Source organism: Babylonia areolata, chromosome 19 (genome assembly GCF_041734735.1).
Source record: "Babylonia areolata isolate BAREFJ2019XMU chromosome 19, ASM4173473v1, whole genome shotgun sequence".
Classification (NCBI taxonomy): domain Eukaryota; kingdom Metazoa; phylum Mollusca; class Gastropoda; order Neogastropoda; family Buccinidae; genus Babylonia; species Babylonia areolata.
Genome location: NC_134894.1, coordinates 10,527,632 through 10,547,171, shown reverse-complemented (window position 1 = coordinate 10,547,171; position 19,540 = coordinate 10,527,632). Strand labels below are relative to the sequence as shown.

The 19,540-nt window shown below is 43.0% G+C and overlaps 1 protein-coding gene across 1 annotated transcript in view; it reads left to right on the top strand.

Annotated features, from left to right (window-relative positions):
- Window positions 1–8,661: 8,661 nt before the first annotated feature.
- The window catches only part of LOC143293438 (integrin beta pat-3-like), a 53,826-nt gene continuing 42,947 nt past the window's right edge, over window positions 8,662–19,540 (top strand). Inside the window, exon 1 of the mRNA XM_076604291.1 lies at window positions 8,662–8,842. The gene's annotated coding sequence lies outside the window, so the exon portion shown is untranslated. The remainder of the gene's footprint in view (window positions 8,843–19,540) is intronic.

The following is a 19,540-nucleotide window of genomic DNA, read 5'->3' as shown; positions in this document are numbered from 1 at the left end:
ACTTCCATCACCCTCTTCAGTCCTTACAACGATAAAATCCACATTCAAAGAAAGAAAGATGTATCTTCATTACCCAGTTATTCATTCCCTTGCAATCTAAACCACATAAAATTACTTAGGCTTTCAAGTGTACAGTATTCTGGCATGTTCCGTTTGCAACAGGTTAAACCAGAAGCTGCTATTGTAATAGGGGCCTACAATTCACAGCAGAGTTTACATGTATTAATTGGATAGCCATTCCCCCCCTAAAACTAGGTCACGCATTGTTCGCAAATAAGTTATTATCTACTCGTAAAATTTCTATGAAGCCTAGAAATGGACTGATTCACAATGTAAAAAGCAAAATTGTCCAGTCCCCAAATCTCGTATCTATATAATATACCTACTATTGTTTGTATTTGACAATGAACAAATCGGATGAATTATTGTTTAATATTTATATCTAAACTTTTCATTACACGTTCAAAGCTTTTTTTGGTGTAGGTGTATTTGTTAAATAGTTCCTTGCATGCAGCAACAAAACTCAGAAAAGAGAATCCCTAAATACTTATTGACATTGACATTAGGCATTGCGACACCATCATAAAACCGTTGTAAGCCCACGATTTCTCGCAATCCCACGATTTTTCTCTCAAAGTGAGAGAAATCATGGGATTGCAAGAAAGTGTGGTCGTCCCCCTTACATAGATCTCTCCCTCCCCTCCTCTCCCCCAAAATTTGCAGGAAGAACCACTTTGATAGTAAAAAACACACAACAAAAAACACACTTCAGATAGAAAAAAAAAAGGTGACCAGCCCAAATTTCGCACTGTGTGTGTGTGTGTGGTGTGTGTGTGTGTGTGCCCATTGAATGTTTCCCTTGTTCCTTTTCTTTACCTTCTTTTTGTTTTATTTATCTACTTTTTGATTTGACTAGCATGTACAACGTTTTACTTTGACCACACAATGCTCAAACATTATTCATAAAGTGACAGATAGGCATAGGTTGCAAGACTGAATATTTTTTAATCAAGAAGAATAAACAATCTCTTTTCACAAGATGAACCAAATATTGTATTGAAGACCCTCCTCGTTTTTCTCTTTTTCTCTTTTTTTTTTCTTTTGAAAGCTTATTGTTACAGAGCTCTCTCTCTCTCTCTCTCTCTCTCTCTCTCTCTCTCCCCCCCCCCCACACACACCCTTTCAGCAGTTTAGATGCAGAACAGTCAAGGACTCTGGTTTGATACTGAGACTAAATAATCGAAGGAAGATAAAGTATATTATGTTTTCAGTTGCGAAGCACGCTAAGATATTAGAGAAAAATATGTACCGACATCGAAATGAGAGAAATAAGTCGTACGCGCGTTTGTCCATGCACCAGTTGCGGGTGAAACTTAGTTGCGACATAATTATCTCGCTCTGAGATTTGAATAACTTTTTTTTCTTCCTATTTTGGAATATTCATGGTTTAGTTCTTTTAATTTCTTCCCCCACGAAATCGGCAATACCTCTTACATTCCGTTTATAATTCCTCGTACGTTATCAGTATATCCTCTCTCCAGCTCATGTTTCTATTCATGTTGCGTAAAGGACAAATACGTGCAGCGGTTCATTGCGGTTACGAGTTCCCATTTTGCTACTGCAGCTTCGTGGTATGAGTGCCCATCTATCTACCTGTTATAATTACCTGGTATGAGTGCCCATTTAGCTGTAACAGCTAAGCTGACATTGAGTTGTCACGATTCGCCTAGCAGGCTTGATGTGCACGCACCGTTCCTATTTATTTATTTATTTATACTTAATTAGTCTTTTAATTAACCAAGTTTTTATTGTGAATGGTGTCAACTTCTCTGCCATGACCTGGACAACACCGTAGTATCTTTTTCTTCGACTTTTGGCCATGGATAACAGAAATACGATTGAATTTCTTTGGTCCTTCTCTCTTCTCTGTGTCATGGCAAGATCGCCAACCATTGTGAGTGATCTCTCCGCACGGCCTGCCAGTGTCAATGTGTCGTTTTGTCAGTTTCCGTGCACTCATCCAGCAAAAGTGCACCCACATGACACCAACAAACACAGTGTTTATTCCGTGGCTTACTCTCGTACACAGCTCATGGATTATCAAAACCAGTGTTCATCTTCTCTGACGTCAACCAGCGCCTCCCCAGTTTCTTCCTCCCTGCCGTCATGGACTTGCGCTCTCTGCACCACACTGTGCCGGCGCCTGCAGGGACAAGGGATTCATTCCCGCTGCCTGCCCTGTCTCGGGAAGCCTGCTAGGAAGAAGCGTCCTTACAGAGGAGGTCGTAGAAAGCAGGGCAGGAAGATTTCTGTTTGGATTTCCAGCCGTATCCCGCCCACCGACAGTAACTGAAAACCTGTTTCATCTCTCTCACTCAGTCGTTCTCCATCTCTCTCACTCAGTCGTTCTCCATCTCTCTCACTCAGTCGTTCTCCATCTCTCTCACTCAGTCGTTCTCCATCCCTCTCACTCAGTCGTTCTCCATCTCTCTCACTCAGTCGTTCACCATCCCTCTCACTCAGTCGTTCTCCATCTCTCTCACTCAGTCGTTCTCCATCTCTCTCACTCAGTCATTCTCCATCTCTCTCACTCAGTCGTTCTCCATCTCTCTCACTCAGTCATTCTCCATCCCTCTCACTCAGTCGTTCTCCATCCCTCTCACTCAGTCATTCTCCATCTCTCTCACTCTCATTCTCCATCTCTCTCACTCAGTCATTCTCCATCTCTCTCACTCAGTCGTTCTCCATCCCTCTCACTCAGTCGTTCTCCATCTCTCTCACTCAGTCGTTCTCCATCTCTCTCACTCAGTCGTTCTCCATCTCTCTCACTCAGTCATTCTCCATCTCTCTCACTCAGTCGTTCTCCATCTCTCTCACTCAGTCGTTCACCATCTCTCTCACTCAGTCATTCTCCATCCCTCTCACTCAGTCGTTCTCCATCCCTCTCACTCAGTCGTTCTCCATCCCTCTCACTCAGTCATTCTCCATCTCTCTCACTCAGTCGTTCTCCATCTCTCTCACTCAGTCGTTCTCCATCTCTCTCACTCAGTCGTTCTCCATCTCTCTCACTCAGTCATTCTCCATCTCTCCCCACTCAGTCATTCTCGGAAATGTAACCTTTCTAATCTGATCAAGATCGACACCACTATTTCCGCCCAAGAACATTCTGATTCTTATAAAATAATGTGTCTTAACACCCAGTCGTGCAGTAACAAAACAGATGCAGTGTGTGACTTGATCATCGAAGGAAACTATGGTCTTGTGTTTTCAACTGAGACATGGTTTAGACCTACCGGTGATGAATGTGATATTGTTAATGTGACCCTTCCTGGTTTTACTTTGAAATCTGTTCCTAGAGAGACAGGTGTTGGTGGTGGACTTGCTGTTTTGCTTAGGGACAGTTTAGCTTGCAGCATACAAGTTTCCTCAAGACCTTGATTTTAAGTCCTTTGAAGTGTGTGAAACTCGGCTGTGCTACGAGAACCAGCATGTTACATACCTCACAGTCTATAGACCACCACCAAACAAAAAGAACAAACTTTCCAACAAAATGTTTATCGATGAATTTTGCGATTTGCTGGATTGTTTTATCTCACGTGATAACATTTTTATTGTTGGTGATTTCAATTTTCATTTTGATTCAGCTTCTGATGCAAATGTTGCTTCTCTTAAAAAAAAAAACCCCCCAAAACAACAACAACAACAAAAACTTGAAAACCATTGTTTACAGCAGCTTGTTAAGGCTGCCACCCACCGTCACGGTCATACATTAGACTGGGTCATAACAAACAGTGAGAACAGTGAGACAGATCTTCTTGTTGTTGACAAACTCATCTCTGACCACTCTGTGATATCATTTGATGTTAAGATAAAAAAAATAAAAAAATAAAAAAAAACCCTGTAAAGATAAAGAAAAATGTTAACTCACGCAATTACAGATCTTTAAATGTTAATCTTTTAAAAGCTGATGTTTCAGAAGTATTTGCCACCAGTCTGTATACCAGTGACCTGATCACATTCTACAACACTTCCCTCCAGGAACTGCTTGATAAGCATGCCCATTTCACAATGCGCGTTGTGTTTGATCGTTTATGTGCACCCTGGATGTCTCTTGAAATCAAAATGGCAAAACAGCAGCGTCGCTGCGCTGAGCGAAAATGGCGAAAGTTTGGTCTGGAAAATTTCAAACAGATATATTATGCTCATTTACGCAATGTTGTAAATCAAATGATCCGCGATGCGAAAAAGAAATACGTGTGCGACAGAATTACTGTCGCTGATTCCTCCAGAGTTCTGTTTCGATTGGCCAATCACATGATGGGGAAGGATGTCCGAACTGTTCTGCCTAGCAATATACCTTCTGAAAATCTTGCTGATACGTTTATTGATTATTTCACTACAAAATAGAGATGATTTGAAGGAGCTTAGATTCTTCTACTGATTTTGGCGAATCTGATACTTTTGATGGAACACAGTTCACTACATTCCAGACAGTTACCAAGGAACAGGTCAAAGATGTCATCCTCAAGATGCCAAAGAAATGATGCAGTCTCGATCCTATCCCACATTCCATATTTTACCAATGTTTAGAAGAATTATTACCTACTATAACCAGTATCATGAATATATCCTTGACCATAGGTGTTGTCCCACAGTCCTTCAAGCATGCCTTGGTGTGTCCCCTTTTGAAAAAAGCTAGTCTTGATCCCGAAAACATGAAAAACTATAGACCAATATCAAACCTCCCATTTCTGTCTGAAGTCTTAGAACGTATTGTGCTTGGACAGCTTATGAAACATCTTGAGATCCACAACCCCCTGGAGCCACTTCAGTCATCGTACAGAAATGGACACAGCACAGAAACGGCCTTATTACGTGTGGTCAATGACCTGTTGCTAACATCTGATGCAGGCAAAGTATCCATTCTGTCACTGCTGGACCTTTCTGTAGCATTTGACACGACAGACCATGACATATAGTCAGAAGGTTGTGTGCTGTGTTCGGACTCAATGGTACTGTTCTGAAATGGTTTCATTCCTACTTATCAGGTCGCACACACTCTATCCTTGTAAATGGAAACCAGTCTGTTCCGTCTGTGCTCAGATATGGGGTACCACAATGTTCCATCCTGGGACCAGTACTCTTTACAATGTACACACGACGTCTAAGTTTGATCATCCAACAGTATGTATCTCACAACCATCTGTCCGCTGACGATTCTCAGCTGCATGATTCTACTATTCCCTCTGAAATTCCATGTTTAGCTTCTAAATTTAAAACTGGTATAGAAAATGTAGCAAAGTGGATGAAACAAAATAAACTAAAAATGAATGATGACAAAACAGAACTCATGTTGACTGGTAATAAAAAAAAAAAAAAAAATAAAAAAAAAGCTCAAGCACATAAATAATGCGTCTATCATTTGTTCTGGCATAGAAATTTCTTTCTCTAGTTATGTCCGCAATCTTGGTTTTTACCTGGATTCATCCCTCATGATGGAAACTCATGTGAAACACCTGTGTAAAGTTCTTTACTTTCAGCTTCGTAAGAATAGTAAAATCCGCCCCTACCTGTCTGTTGATGCTGCCAACAAACTTGCTGTTGCCTTCATTTTATCCCGCCGAGATTATTGCAATTCTCTCTTAGCTGGCCTTCCCAATGATAAATTCTACAAGCTCCAGAAAATATAGATAAGTGCAGCTCCACACGTCCTTAAAAAGTCGAGGAGAGAGAGTGCTACTGATCTCCTGCGGACACTTCATTGGTTGCCTGTTCAAGCCAGAATTGAACATAAAGTTGCCCGCCTATGCTTTCAGTGCCTGAATTGTGATACCACACCCTCATATCTTTCTGAGCTTGTTAACGCGTAATTTCCAAACAGAACATTGAGATCTCTTGATTCCTCCCAGCTAACTGTTCCTCGATACTTTATTAACTCCTAGTGTGGAAAGAGGTCATTTTCCGTCTTCGGCCCAACTTGGAATTCTCTGCCTATTGCTCTCAGACAAACAACTCCTCTATCTACCTTTAAAGCAAATCTTAAAACTTGTCTCTTTAAAAAATACTTGTCATAACTCAAATAGTGCTGTTGTCCCAGGCCCATGGCAATGTGAGTGTGTGTGATGGGTGAGTAGAGAAAATAGGGGTGGGTAGATGGATGCTGGTGGTGTGGTTCGAAAGGGAGAATGACTGTCGAATTTTACCCAGTGTACCTTTTCTATCCAAAACTTTATTTTACAATTTTTAAAAAATCTGTGGCATGCAAATTACAATTATGCTCATTTTTACATGTATGTATTTCAAGTGAAAATTGCTGTTATCTCAGCTGTTTAATCATGTGTGTCTGTGTTTGTGTGAGTGTTGGAATGTAACAGTTATAGTATTGAGAGTACGTTACTTTGTGAGTTTTATGAATTGTGTTTTTATAATATTAATGATTCTGTTTTATTTTTCTATTACTTTTTATATACTTTCTTGTTTCACTTTAAGCACTGGATTGTAAAGCGCTTAGAGCTTGCTTATGCTTGTATTATAACGCTACATAAAAATAAAATATTATTATTATTATCATTTAGCGTGGCATGCGCATCTGGCTGTTCCAGTATATGAGTGCCCGCTTTACTTTATACAACTTCATGGCAAGAGTGCCAGTTTCGCTATTAATCGTAAGGCTGCGTGTTATTTGTCCGCTGAGCGCTGACCATGGCTATTGTCGCTACGAGCATGAGTAGGCTACCTGTTGGGTTCCTATTGTAGTTACAGACGACGGACTATCGGCGACTGGCTCCACTCGTCAGTTGGAGTGCGTTGAGGCTGTCTTCCATATATATACACTCTTCAACATCTCCCTGGAATGTGTCATGACATATCTGTCTGAGTGTGTATGTGTGCATGCCTGAAATCTGATTGAATGACACAGGAAACGAATGATGAGCACCTAATGGCAGCCGTCAGTCGGCACTACCCAGGTAGGCAGTCTGTTGTGCAAATGACCCCTAGTTTGTAAAGCGCTCAGAGCTTGGTCTCCAACTGAGGAAAGGCGGTACATATACCTAAGTATCCATGTCAAATCAAATCAAATGACTGATGCCTTGGAAGGACACTCTGGCACTATTAACTTCGGAGGTTGTACCATCACAAATCACCGATGCGCTGATGATATTGATGGACTGGAAACAACAGTCAAGCTATTAAAGTACCTTGGCCAGTTGGTGCCATCATCAGTGGGCGCACAAGGGGGAGTGCAGAAGGTGGGAGGTGACAATGGACAAACGACTATGTTTCGTCACATCGGAATACCATTTTGAATAGGTCGGTTTTTAGTTTCGCGTTGAAAGAGGACAGAGTTTGGTGAGTGACAGAGATCCAGAGGAAGAGAATTCCAGACAGAAGGTGCTTGATACTTAAAAGCCCTTTGACCAAATGTTTTTGAAGATATTTTGTGGAACCGATGGATCCATAAGACCCATAAGACCTGAGAGAACGGGAAGGGGTGTTATAAATGTTAAGGTAGGTACGATGGAAGAAAACCATCGAAATTGTGATAAGCCAATATGCCAGTTATGTACTGAATTCTGTTTTGGATGGGTAAACAATAACGTCGACGCAAGAGAGAGGCAACATGGTCCTTTATTTATCTTGTTGAGAATGACTCTGGCAGCATTATTCAAGATTATCTGGAGGCGTGGTACTAGTTACTGAAATGAGAGGGCAAACCAGCGAATACCCAGGCTCAAGGAACAGCCAATCGGAGTGGTTGCTTCAACAGCCAGATATGATCAAATGGTGCAGAGTTTTCTCAGCTGGAAGTTTTCAATATTACATAAATTACGGACATGGTTATGCATGTATAATAGCTACGTGATATGAGCGCCTGGATAGCTATTATAGCTACATGGTACCAGCGCTTGTCTTTTATTGCTACATGGTATGATCGCCTTTCTAGCTACCACAGATACGTCGTTTGAGTGCCCACTCAGGAAGAGCGAGAGTCGAGATCGATTCTTGGGCTGCAGCGGCACATTTTTTTTTTTTATCTACTCCTTCCACTCCATTTCACACTGAATATGGATGGATTTGGGAGAGTGTTAACCAGTGCGCACAGCAGGGTTCATATGTACAGCTATAGTTACGTCGATGGCATTTAGCAGCTCAAGCGTGGGCTCAGTAATGTCTTTGGACACAGAAACAGAGAAAAATAGATCAATCGGTAGATGGAGAGAGAGAAGAGAGAGAGAGAGAGAGAGAGAGAGAGAGAGAGATGTGGTAACTAAGTTACTATCTTCAGTCCGATAAAGTAATATGTTACTGACTCCAGCCGATTACTTGATTACTTATAACTTGATCAGTGTAACGCACAAGCACTTGAAGGCAGCGCAGTTGATCGGGACTTTCCACTGCAAAGCGGACCCCTGATCTAAACTCGTCGCTCTACTCTTGGAATTGAACAACTCAGTCTTTTCCTACACACACTAAAAAAAAATAAAATAAAAAAGCTTCCTATTTTAAGACCGAAAAACCGGTTAACAACAACGGCAGGGGTGAAAAAAAAAACAAACAAAAAAAAAAAAACAACCACGGTTACACAAACGCGTGTCTCTACTCCGCCAGTCAGCCAACTCTACTCCGCCAACGCAGAGAACGCGCGCAGAAAGGCCGGGCAGTGAGATCGTCGACTCGACCTGTCGTCGTCAGAGCCGCCCGCAGCCTCGTCGCAAGGCAGGTTATACAGTGGCGGAAGTGTCAGTGTTGTTCTCTACCCGATTAACACATGAACCGTGGAGTTTGTCGCAACACAGGCTGATTATTAGACTCCACGCCCAAGTGCAGATTTTTTGAAAAGGTGAGTTGTGTTCATTAAGACGTGTTTGAGACAACGTGTTTGCTTGCAAGTCGTGTGACTGTGAACAGGTGTGTTCCGTGTTCGGAGGACCGCGCGTGCGTGTGACGGTGTGTCCCGATTCTCGACAGTTGACTTTCGTCCCCGAGTTTCAGTTGTGCAAAAAGTTCGACTGGTATGGGATAGATCTGATGGGTTGAACACCTAACGTTGATTGTTTATGCACATTGTAGAACGGCTTGACACAGTCCAGATGTGCTCAACAGAAACTCTCTGTAATTGTCTCAGAAACACAACGCAGGTCTTGATTTCCATTCGGTAAATACAACGTCTACACCGTGACACATCTGTGGCACACAAGTTAGTGCCCTTGCTGTGTGTCGACGCCAAGCGTAACTGGGACGGTGGAGGTGGTGGGGATGGGGGTGGTGCCAGGTGCAAATGTGCCGTGTTGTTGTAAGCACACCTGAGCGTGTTACGGTGCGTGTTTGCGACCCCAGTGGAAACTCAGGTGTGGCCGATGACTGGGGGAGAGCCCCATGACTGTACGACACCGTGAGTGGACAAGCGTCACGCATTCCTGTCGCGTCATGCATTGTTTCTACTGATGCCCAGCATTGTGTTTCGAGACACGGCGTAAATCAGCGAACAGAGGCTTGCAGACGCCCATCCCACCGTCAACACAACCATAAGAGCAGCAGCTCCTTTCTTTCTTTCAATCTGCGTGAAACATAACGGGTCGGTATGAGCAGTGAAAGAACTAAAGGTGGGTGGGTGAGAAGAACTGCCTAAGTTTCTGTCTGAAGCAGAACTGAATGCTCGGTTATCAGGGTGATTTTATAACATCTCTTTTTTCCTCCGATTTTTGCACTGGGGTCAACGACCGAGTCCGGTCGATTTTTGGTGGAGTTAAGTCAGTGAAGACTTGCTTGTTCAGATCAAGGTGTATAAGGAACTGTTTCGTCGTCGTCCAAGTTTACTACCACCATTACTACTGCAACTACTTCTGATGATGATAATGACAACGTGTAACACACACACACACACACACACACACACACACCCCACACACACACACACACACACACACACACACACACAGACACACATCTGTGTGTGTGTATAAAATGTCATATATACACATAACATATATATATATATATATATAGATATATATATATATGATAATCATATCTATATTTATCTTCTCACACACACACACACACACACACACACACACACACACATGTAAATGGAAATCAAACCAGCACTCACTCTCTTTTGTTTTACGCACATTTTGTGTGTGTGTGTGTGTGCGTATGCGTGCGTGTGTGTGTGTGTTTGTATATGTGTGTGTGTGCGTGTGTGTGTGTGGTGTCGGCAAAGTTGAATCTTGCCCAGGATGAAAACAGATCTACAAACCAGATCTATAGGCTACATCCTCTGGGAACCAATGGCTGCATTAATTTGAATGAGAATGAACTCTTCGCGGAGAAGCCAGTCATCGAGCGTAGGGCCCGCAGTATTTATTTTTCTTTCTTTCTTTTCCTAGTTGTTGGGACCATGTAGAATTAATCGTCTTTTGATAGATGTCTTGTCTTTCGTGAATCGTTGCGCTTCAGTGTGACATCTGCTGCCGTCTGGTGAGCAGAATATCTTCTTGGCTGAATACGTAATTGAGGCCAAGACAGTCGATAAAAGGGGCTTTCAGACATGTATGTATTCTCTCCACACTCCATCCGCGTCCTCCCAGCTATTCAGTTCCCGATTTTTCCGGATTTCCTGATAGGCATTCTGTTCTGGTAGTCCATGGAAATCAGGTCTTTCACAGAAATGAGTGTGTGTGTGTGTGTGTGTGTGTGTGTGTGTGTAGTGTAGTGTTGTTTGTTTGTTTGTTTGTGTGTGTGTGTGTGTGTGTGTGTGTGTGTGTGTTGGATAGATCTGAGATTGATAAACGGATGACTGTCGTCTGAGAAGCAAAGATAATAAGAAATTTTGAAGGGTTCGAATCAGTGATTTGTGCGTAGATCTACATGAGAAGGAGGCTTCTGTTTTACGTTCTTTTACTGGAGGCTTATTATAGGGTAAGTGTCTAGGCCTATATGTTAATAAGTATATTATCATACGGGACAACAGAAAACACAGAACTAACACAAGCACGATCAACAGACTTATTCAAATCAGCGTAGTCCCCAGGCCATTCTGAAATGTCGGGGAGGGGCGGGTTGAGGGGGGTGGGTGGGTGGGATATAACAGACAAAAACTGTGTGCATAAAATTAAAAGGTTACATGTTAAATAAACAAAAAAAAAAAAAAAAAGTATGTCAGACAATTATAGTGATTTTATTTCTTCTGTATTTGGTTTGCTTTGCAGAGATAAGGCTGCATGTGAACTACTCTCGTGGATTTGATTTGTAATTTTACATAGTTTGGTAATTTACGCAACCCAAAGCGTTCTCTCTCTCTCTCTCTCTCTCTCGTGTGTGTGTGTGTGTGTGTGTGTGTGTGCGCGCGCGCGCTCGCGGAACTTAGGGTGGGGGATGGGAGCTCAGAAAGGAGACAGTTGTTGAGTTTGACGCCCTTCCTTTCGCTCCTTTCGGTCACGCTGCTCAGTGCCAGGGTCTCGACTCTTGAACCGAACGCCGACTGTACTTTCATGGTAACCCTTTCCGGTCTGACCTTTGCTTAAGTGGAGTCACTGTCGTCTTTGTGATCAGTAATGAGGTGACTTGCTTCTCGATCTGGTGAAAGTGAAACACACCCAGGGCAGAATGACCCCCTCTCATTTTGGCCCCCATGGATGAGCTTTGGGTTCAGATTCGTTATATACATAGTCATAATTATTTAGATTCATGATGCACATGGACATAATACAATACTACTACTACTACTAACAACAACAACAATAACGATGATGATAATAATGATAATAATAATGATAATGATGATGATGATAGGTTTATTTAATTCAGCGCCTAATCGGATGATTTTTCCTCCAAGCGCTTCACAACACAACAGTTCAAATGATGTAACATCCATCAAAATATACAGGTTGGCCCGGCTAAGTGAGCAAACTATAGCATTCATTCAAGCCTTTAACAGTGGAAGGACTTGGTCATAACTGAGGGAATTTGGAGAATGCGACTTACCTTTCTGGTGATGAATGTAGCTGTCTTGCTGGGATGTAAATAATGAGGAGATGATGAAGGTTTGTGAAGAAACAGAGAAAGTATCAGTTTCAGTAGCTCAAAGAGGCGTCACTGCGTTCGGTCAAATCCATATACGTTACACCACATCTGCCAAGCAGATGCCTGACCAGCAGCGTAACCCAACGCGCTTAGTCAGGCCTTGAGGGAAAAAAAAGTAAAAAAGAATTAAAAAAAAAAAAGGATAAACACATTAAAAAAAAACAACAACCCAAACTACTACTACTACTACTACTACTACTACTACTACTACTATTTATAAGGCGCAAAATCTTGATGAAGTCAACTCTATGCGCACAAAAAAAGATACCCCCCCAAAAAACAACAACAACAATAACAACAACAACAAAAAAACCAAACCAAAAAACAAACAAAAAAAACAACAAAAAACAAAAACAAAAAAACCCCAACAAAACAAACAAAAACCAGAGAAAGTGTGAAGCAATGTGATGAGAGTTTATATTCAATCTCCGACTGTATTGGCGACCAGTGCAGTTGTTTCAGAAGAGGCCGAATAATAACGGAATATGGTCACACTTAGGGCGTTTCACTACAAGACGGTCAGCTGAACTGTGGACTTCCTGGAGATCACGAATAATGTACTGTGGAGAACCAGCAAGCAGAGAAATACGATAATCAAGTTTTGAGAAGACAAAGCACAAATGAGAGTTTTGGTTGTATCAACAGACTGGAAGTGACAAATGAAAACAATATGGCGGAGTTATCTGTATGCTGACTTAAAATGAGACATTAGACACATGCTTATTCATGGACATACCACTTGAGATAGAGACACCTTTTTTTTCTTCTTCTTTTTTTTTTTTTTTTTTTTTTTTTCGTGATGTGGAAAGGGAATGTCGGTCTGACCTACATGGATAGCAGTGGGCACTATGTCTTTGAAAGACGATCCTTTAGGCTTGATCAGCAATGCTTCGGGTTTTTTTGTTTTTTTTTTGGTTTTTTTTTCTCGTAGTTCAATTTTAGTTTGTTTTTGCCCTTCCGGGTTCTAACTCGTGAAATGCATGTCAGCATATCTGATAACATAATATATATACAGTTTACAAGTAGTCTCGATCAAAAATAAGTCCATCGAGTTGACTCGTTCACGTTCGGGTTATGAGAAGCGGGTTGGGTTTAGGGAATGTCTTCCGGCTTTTTTTTTCTTTTTCCTTTTGAGCTGATTATTTTTTTCCATGTCTCCAGCTCATGTACCAGACACCGATAAAGCGACTAGTTTCTTGCCCTGTTGTTTCATAAGGGAAAATGTTTCATCCTTTGCGAAAAAAAACATTAAGCGAGCGTTGAAACTTACAACAGATAGAATTCACGAAAAGACAACTTTGTTAACATCGCAAACTCCATTTGTCTTATTAATCAATCAAACAACCCATCAATCAACTGATCAATCAATCAGTCAGTCTGTCTATCTATCTATCTATCTGTCTATGCCTATGAATCTCTGTCTCTTTCTATCCGTCTGTCATTTTATTATTATTTTGATTGGCTTTTGATTTTGCCCTGAGGGGTGGATGTAAACTTCCAAACGAAAACCATATGACTGAATGCTTGTTCTACTTCCCACAATTCTTTCGATCATTTCCAAAGTTTCTTTTAAACTGGTACATCAATGTAATATGAATATATGTATAATTACACACACACACACACACACACGACTTATTTCTTGGTTGTAATACGTTGTATGAATGAACAGTCCACTGCTTTCTCCCTCGCACACACACACACACACACACACACACACACACACACACACACACACACAGACACACACACACACACACACACACACACACACACACAACACACACACACAACACACACTCCGATACAGAAAGAATGCTCGGGGGGTCTGTCTCCAAGCGCGCGCGAGACGACCCCACTTTTGTTCTAAAACGGTATGTGACCCTCACCCAAGCACCCCCCACCCCTCATTCCATCCTCCCCTGGTATGCACGTGAGAGTGTGCTGTATCTGGTTCACGTCTTGGGGACAAAGGTCTTTGTTTCCGCCCCTCTCTCCCTCTTGCCCCCCTCCTGTTATGAGGTGCTGGGCTGCATTGAGCCCCAGATACTGAGATAGACATGGCGTAGTGTAAAAAGAACCCGAGTCTCTCTCTCTCTCTCTCTCTCTCTCTCTGTGTTTCTGTTTGCCTGTCTGTCTCTCGCTATGTCTCTCTTATCCGTCGCTCCCCCCCCCCCCTCACGCCCCCCATGGGCCCCCTATCTCTCTCTCTTTCCACTTGTACAGGTCTCAGTTTTGGTGGCAGTTCGTTATGGACGAAGCTGTGCTGCTTTCGTGAAAGTTTAAGATTCTGTGATAGCACCCTGTTCATGAGGGGCTATTATATTATATATGGTCTTCATTGAACAAACCATCTGAGCCCCAGTCTGAGTCACTCTCTCTCTCTCTCACTCTCTCTCTGGCCATCAGTTTTGCACTACGATGAGTTATCCTGCCTGTCATATGAGTTGTACTGATGGAGTGGGCAGCGGGTCGGTGGGACAAAGTTACACACCAACACACATAGACACACACACACAGACTGACACAAGCATACACACGCGGCGCGCGCGCGCACACACACACACACACACACACACACACACACACACACACATTCACACACATACCCCCAGGCAAAGCAAAAACAAAAACACTGTGTCTGTATATAAGTTATAACGTATACACCCGTACTTTTTTTTTATCTCTTCATACACACACACACCATAAATTAAATATATATAAATAATATATATATATATATATATATATATATGTATGTATGTGTGTGTATATATATATGTGTGTGTGTGTGTGTGTGTACTCGGTTTTTTTTGTTGTTGTTTTTTTTTGTTTTTTTTTGCTGCCCCATCATCTGCACCGTTCCAGTGGCATTACTCCCACGCCGCTCATTTAGATTCCCCCATACACGGCCACACACGGGCCCCTACACGGGTTCGTCCGTCAGTTCCAGCGTCGGCAGTCCGCAAGGAACCATCGATATTAGGTCGCCAGGAGGCCACACACCAGAGGAGACCCTGCACTGCTGCTGAGTCACTTCGGTGGTGTTCAGTGGTGCCTGTTCTGATTTAACGTACTTAGGACACCACGTACTAAACCCCCTACTAACGACAAAAAATGCTGAGTCGCGGAGCCAGACTGAGTGAGCGCCCCTCCCAGAGTGGAGACCGCCACCACGTCCCCCAAACAACAGCCCCCCCATGAATCTGCCGACACTGAAGACATTGACAGGACTCACCCCAAGCACGGAAGTGGAGGGGTATCGAAACTGAGGTCACCATGAGAGCAGGGCATGAAAGGCCACAGACTTTGAGACTGTTTTGTTTATATTGATGATCAGTAGTGAGGGAGGAGGAGGATGACAATGATGATGACGATTTTGCTATGGAGGTCCATTTTGGTTTGGGACTGTATGACAAGGCTTTACTGTACGCTTCCTGTCATAATGATATCCCGGCGTTAACCAGCCCCGAGAGATACAGACACATGTAGTGTTGGTCAGGTAATTAGAGCAACATACCCAAAGACACATCCGTGAAGTGGATGACACTCGACTGTGTGGTCTCAGTCTCCCCATTTAAGCCCATAGCACACTCAACTCTGGGCAGGAGCTGACCATGGGCCGAAAAACCCACCTCCGCTGGGATTCGAACCCTCGTCCTCCCAGCCGTCAGTCCGTGACGCTAGCCACTTCGCCACGGCGGCTGGTTACTCGTATATATTTTCTGTATAAATTCTGCGTCGTGTGGATGTGACAAGCAACTCTTTAAACTTTCACTGAGCCGGATCCGAAACCTGTTCCTCAGTTTCGATTCTGTTGCAGTCAATGATTTAATTATAGACGCAAACGGACGTTCGCCAGGAACTCATTTTTTTTAATTGTGGGTGACTGATGTTTGGTCTTTGTCATATTTCCTGCTACTCGTGTTTGGCCTGTGTCGAGTTTCCTGCTGTAACATAATATACGTATTGTTCTCATTCAAACGCGTGCACCCCCCCCTCACCTCCCTGCCCCTCCCCCTGCCCCCCCCCCCCCCCCAACATTTTACTCGCATGTGGCCGTGTGCACAGCTTGCACGCTTGGATAGTGTTTCATTGTTGGACGTGAAAATGATTTTGTTATCTTAAGAATCAACAAAGAAAAATTTTAGCTTTCATTCTCCCCTTGTGTGTGTGTGTGTGTGTGTGTGTGTGTGTGTGTGTGTGTGTGTGTGTGTGTGTGTGTGTGTGTGTGTGCCTCTGTGTGTGTGTGTGTGTGTGTGTGTGTGTGTTGTGTGTGTGTGTGTGTGTCTACTTGGCGGGATAAAAACGGTCATACACGTAAAAGCCCACTCGTTTACAAACGAGTGAACGTGGGAGTTACAGCCCACGAACGAAGAAGAAGGAGAAGAGGAAAAAGAAGAAGAAAAAGAAGAAGAAATATGTATTTATGTATATGTACATGTGCGTGCTGCACACGAGACCTCGGTTTATTCTCATCCGAATGACTACACGCTCAGTTTTATTTTCCAGTCAAACGAAAGAGAAAGGGCGAGAGCTGGATTCGAATCCAAACCCTCGCGGACACTGTATTGGCAGATTAGTAAGCGTCTTAACCATTCTGCCACCTGGGCTACTGTCAGGCATCTACCCTGCATATGTGGTGTGGCGTATATATATGGATTCGTCCGAACGCAGCCACGCCTCCTTGAGAAACTGAAACTGACCACACACACACACACACACACACACAGTGACACACGCGTGCAGAATCAACAGAAGTTTAAGATTTTGCCCATGGTCGAAGTTCTACCTTCTCAGAACATTGCACTGGTGTTCCTACACATTACACGGCAGAAATCTGCGCTTACCCTCAGACCATGAACAGGTCCACCGAGACGAAAACCCCTTGGGGAAATTTGGCTGGGACTGCTGTATTATATTCTCTCCTCTCTTCATTGTCCCTTGGTCTGTGGGGGGAAACAGGGGCTGTCGTCATCTCTTGAGACCAGAGAGATGGATTGATTGATACTGTGACTTGCGCACGTGCTTACCACTTCTGGGTGGCATTTTTCGGTAATGTACCGACTGGGACGCGTGTGCATTGATACCGATAGCCATGAGAAAGGCCTCTCCAGACCAGAGCTGAAACGAAGTCTGGACGCTTTTGGTGACAAAATGGCTTTGACGTACAGATCCGTCAGTCGGTTGCTGGTGAGACCCGGGCTCTGCGTGTGCAGCGTAAAATGTATTGCAATATACTCCAGGCTGGACACTGATGGGGCAAAAAATGAATGGAGTTTTGACACTATCGTTAGAGAGGTTTTCCAGTTTCTGGTGAGGTTTTGGTTTGGCATGCATCCGGAAAATTTGTCTGCAATATATTTATGCATGTATGAATACGTACAGATTGAATCTTTTTTAAGCCAAAGTAGATTTGATTCGGTTAGAGTTGTCAGTCAGTTTGTTGGGCCTCTACATGGTTGATTTTAGCCTGTAATTGACCCATGAACACCATGTTAAACTGGTATCAAAAGCAAATACATGAAACCGAAAAAACAAAAAAACAACAACAAAAAACAAAAACAAAACAAACAAAAACAACACAACACAACCCCGTCCAACCCCCCAAAAAAGAAAAACAACAAAAAACCCACCCCAAAACAAACACACACACACACACACACACACACACACACACACACACACACACACACAAAACACCCGAAAAAAACAACCAACGTGAATGTGGGCCTGTACATACAATATAAACAGATCGACATATACATTCTATATCGTATGAGAACCCCCTGGGCAAACCTGGTTCGGACCGCAGTATCATCTCTCTTCATCGCCTCTTAGTCAGTACTTGGGAAATGGCAGGAGTCGTCAGCATGGAGAGCAGGGAGGTGGAGTGATTGATGGCGTGAATGGCGCACGTGCGTGCCACTTGTCGGCTGCGTTTGCGCAATACACGGGGCACTCTGCGCTTGGGTATTGATGGCTGTGAAAGAGACCTCCCAGCAAGCAGAACTGATATGAAGCGAGGTCTGACAGTTAGGGGGCGAAATGGTAATTTGATATGCTGATCCGTCAATCGGTTCCTAGTGAGATCTGGGCATTGCATGTTCAGCTGCAAAATGTCCGCAGTGTACAGATTGGGTCCCAAATAGGTTTGATTATAGAGTTGTCAATCAGTTCGTTGGGCCTATTCTGCAGTTCAAATGTGTTGCAATTTTACAAATGCAGTCAGAACAATATTGGTCCAGATTTTGATTGAGATTTGATCAGCAACATATACAGTGAAGAATAGCTCGCGAATGGATGACCACTAAAATAACAGACAAATACCGTTTTTAAAGTCTGAACGGTTTCATCGATCAGTAGTTTAAGAACCCTTTCTGTCCCACTCTGTCGCCAACTATCCCTGTCTCCCTCTGATTGAAAAAGAGGGGTTTATGTATTATGATCTGGCTGATCAGGGGTATCAGCTGGGATTAGGAACTTCCTGGGTTTTTTCTTCTTTTCTCTGATTTCGTGGACTGCAATCAATGATGCTGCAACTATCTCGTTCACCCTTTTCGAAAGAGGTCAGCTTGACCCTATTTCTGCCATCAGTTTCGTTCCATATTCCGTTTTATTGGGTCTAATTAGGTGAGACTGACGGTTTGTCTTTGGGATTGGTGGCTTCATACTGCTTTGTTCTGACATTTAAAAAAGAGTGTCATAGTGTTTCTAACTTTGCGAGTTTGACGTTTTTGTGTACAAGCACAGTAGGCCTGATAGTAGACTGAACTATTATACACTCAGTATGCCCATTTAATTTGTATTACTGTTTTCTATTTCAAATTCGAACCTGTGGACAGAATTCTCTGTTGGGAATCCCCGTTTCTGACTTTGCCAATTTTTTCCCCTCTTTTTCCCCAGAGAGAGAGAGAGAGAGAGAGAGAGAGCTGTCCCACCCACCCACCCGTTCGTCCGGCATCTATCCAGCCATTTTCTATCAGTTCCTATTTGTCTGTTTCCCGTTGTGTGCTGCAATGCAGTCTTTTTTCTTTTCTTTTTTTCATTGCTATTTTTCTTTTCTTTTCCGTGTTTCTTTCCCCTTGCTTTCTATCTAATTATCACGCAGTGCCAACCCTCTATCCACTCTACGTGATCGGGTTCGAATGAGGCGTGAATACCACCCTGGAGCATCGTTTAATGCCGCTATACAGTGGAACTCCATTATGAAAAATTGAAGCCTGCAGGAGGGGGCTGGAGGGGGGGTGGGGGGAGCTTGAAATATGCAATTTCTGCTCCCTATGGAACCATCTTTACATTTCTTTGTTTTTATATAATACATAAATGTTTGTGTGATGAAATGTCACCCACCAGCCCTAACATTTTAGCATCCGTTTCTGGTGGGCGCATGTTATGAAATAAACATGCGGCACATGGACACTGATAAATTTGCATTGGTAAAAGCGTGTAT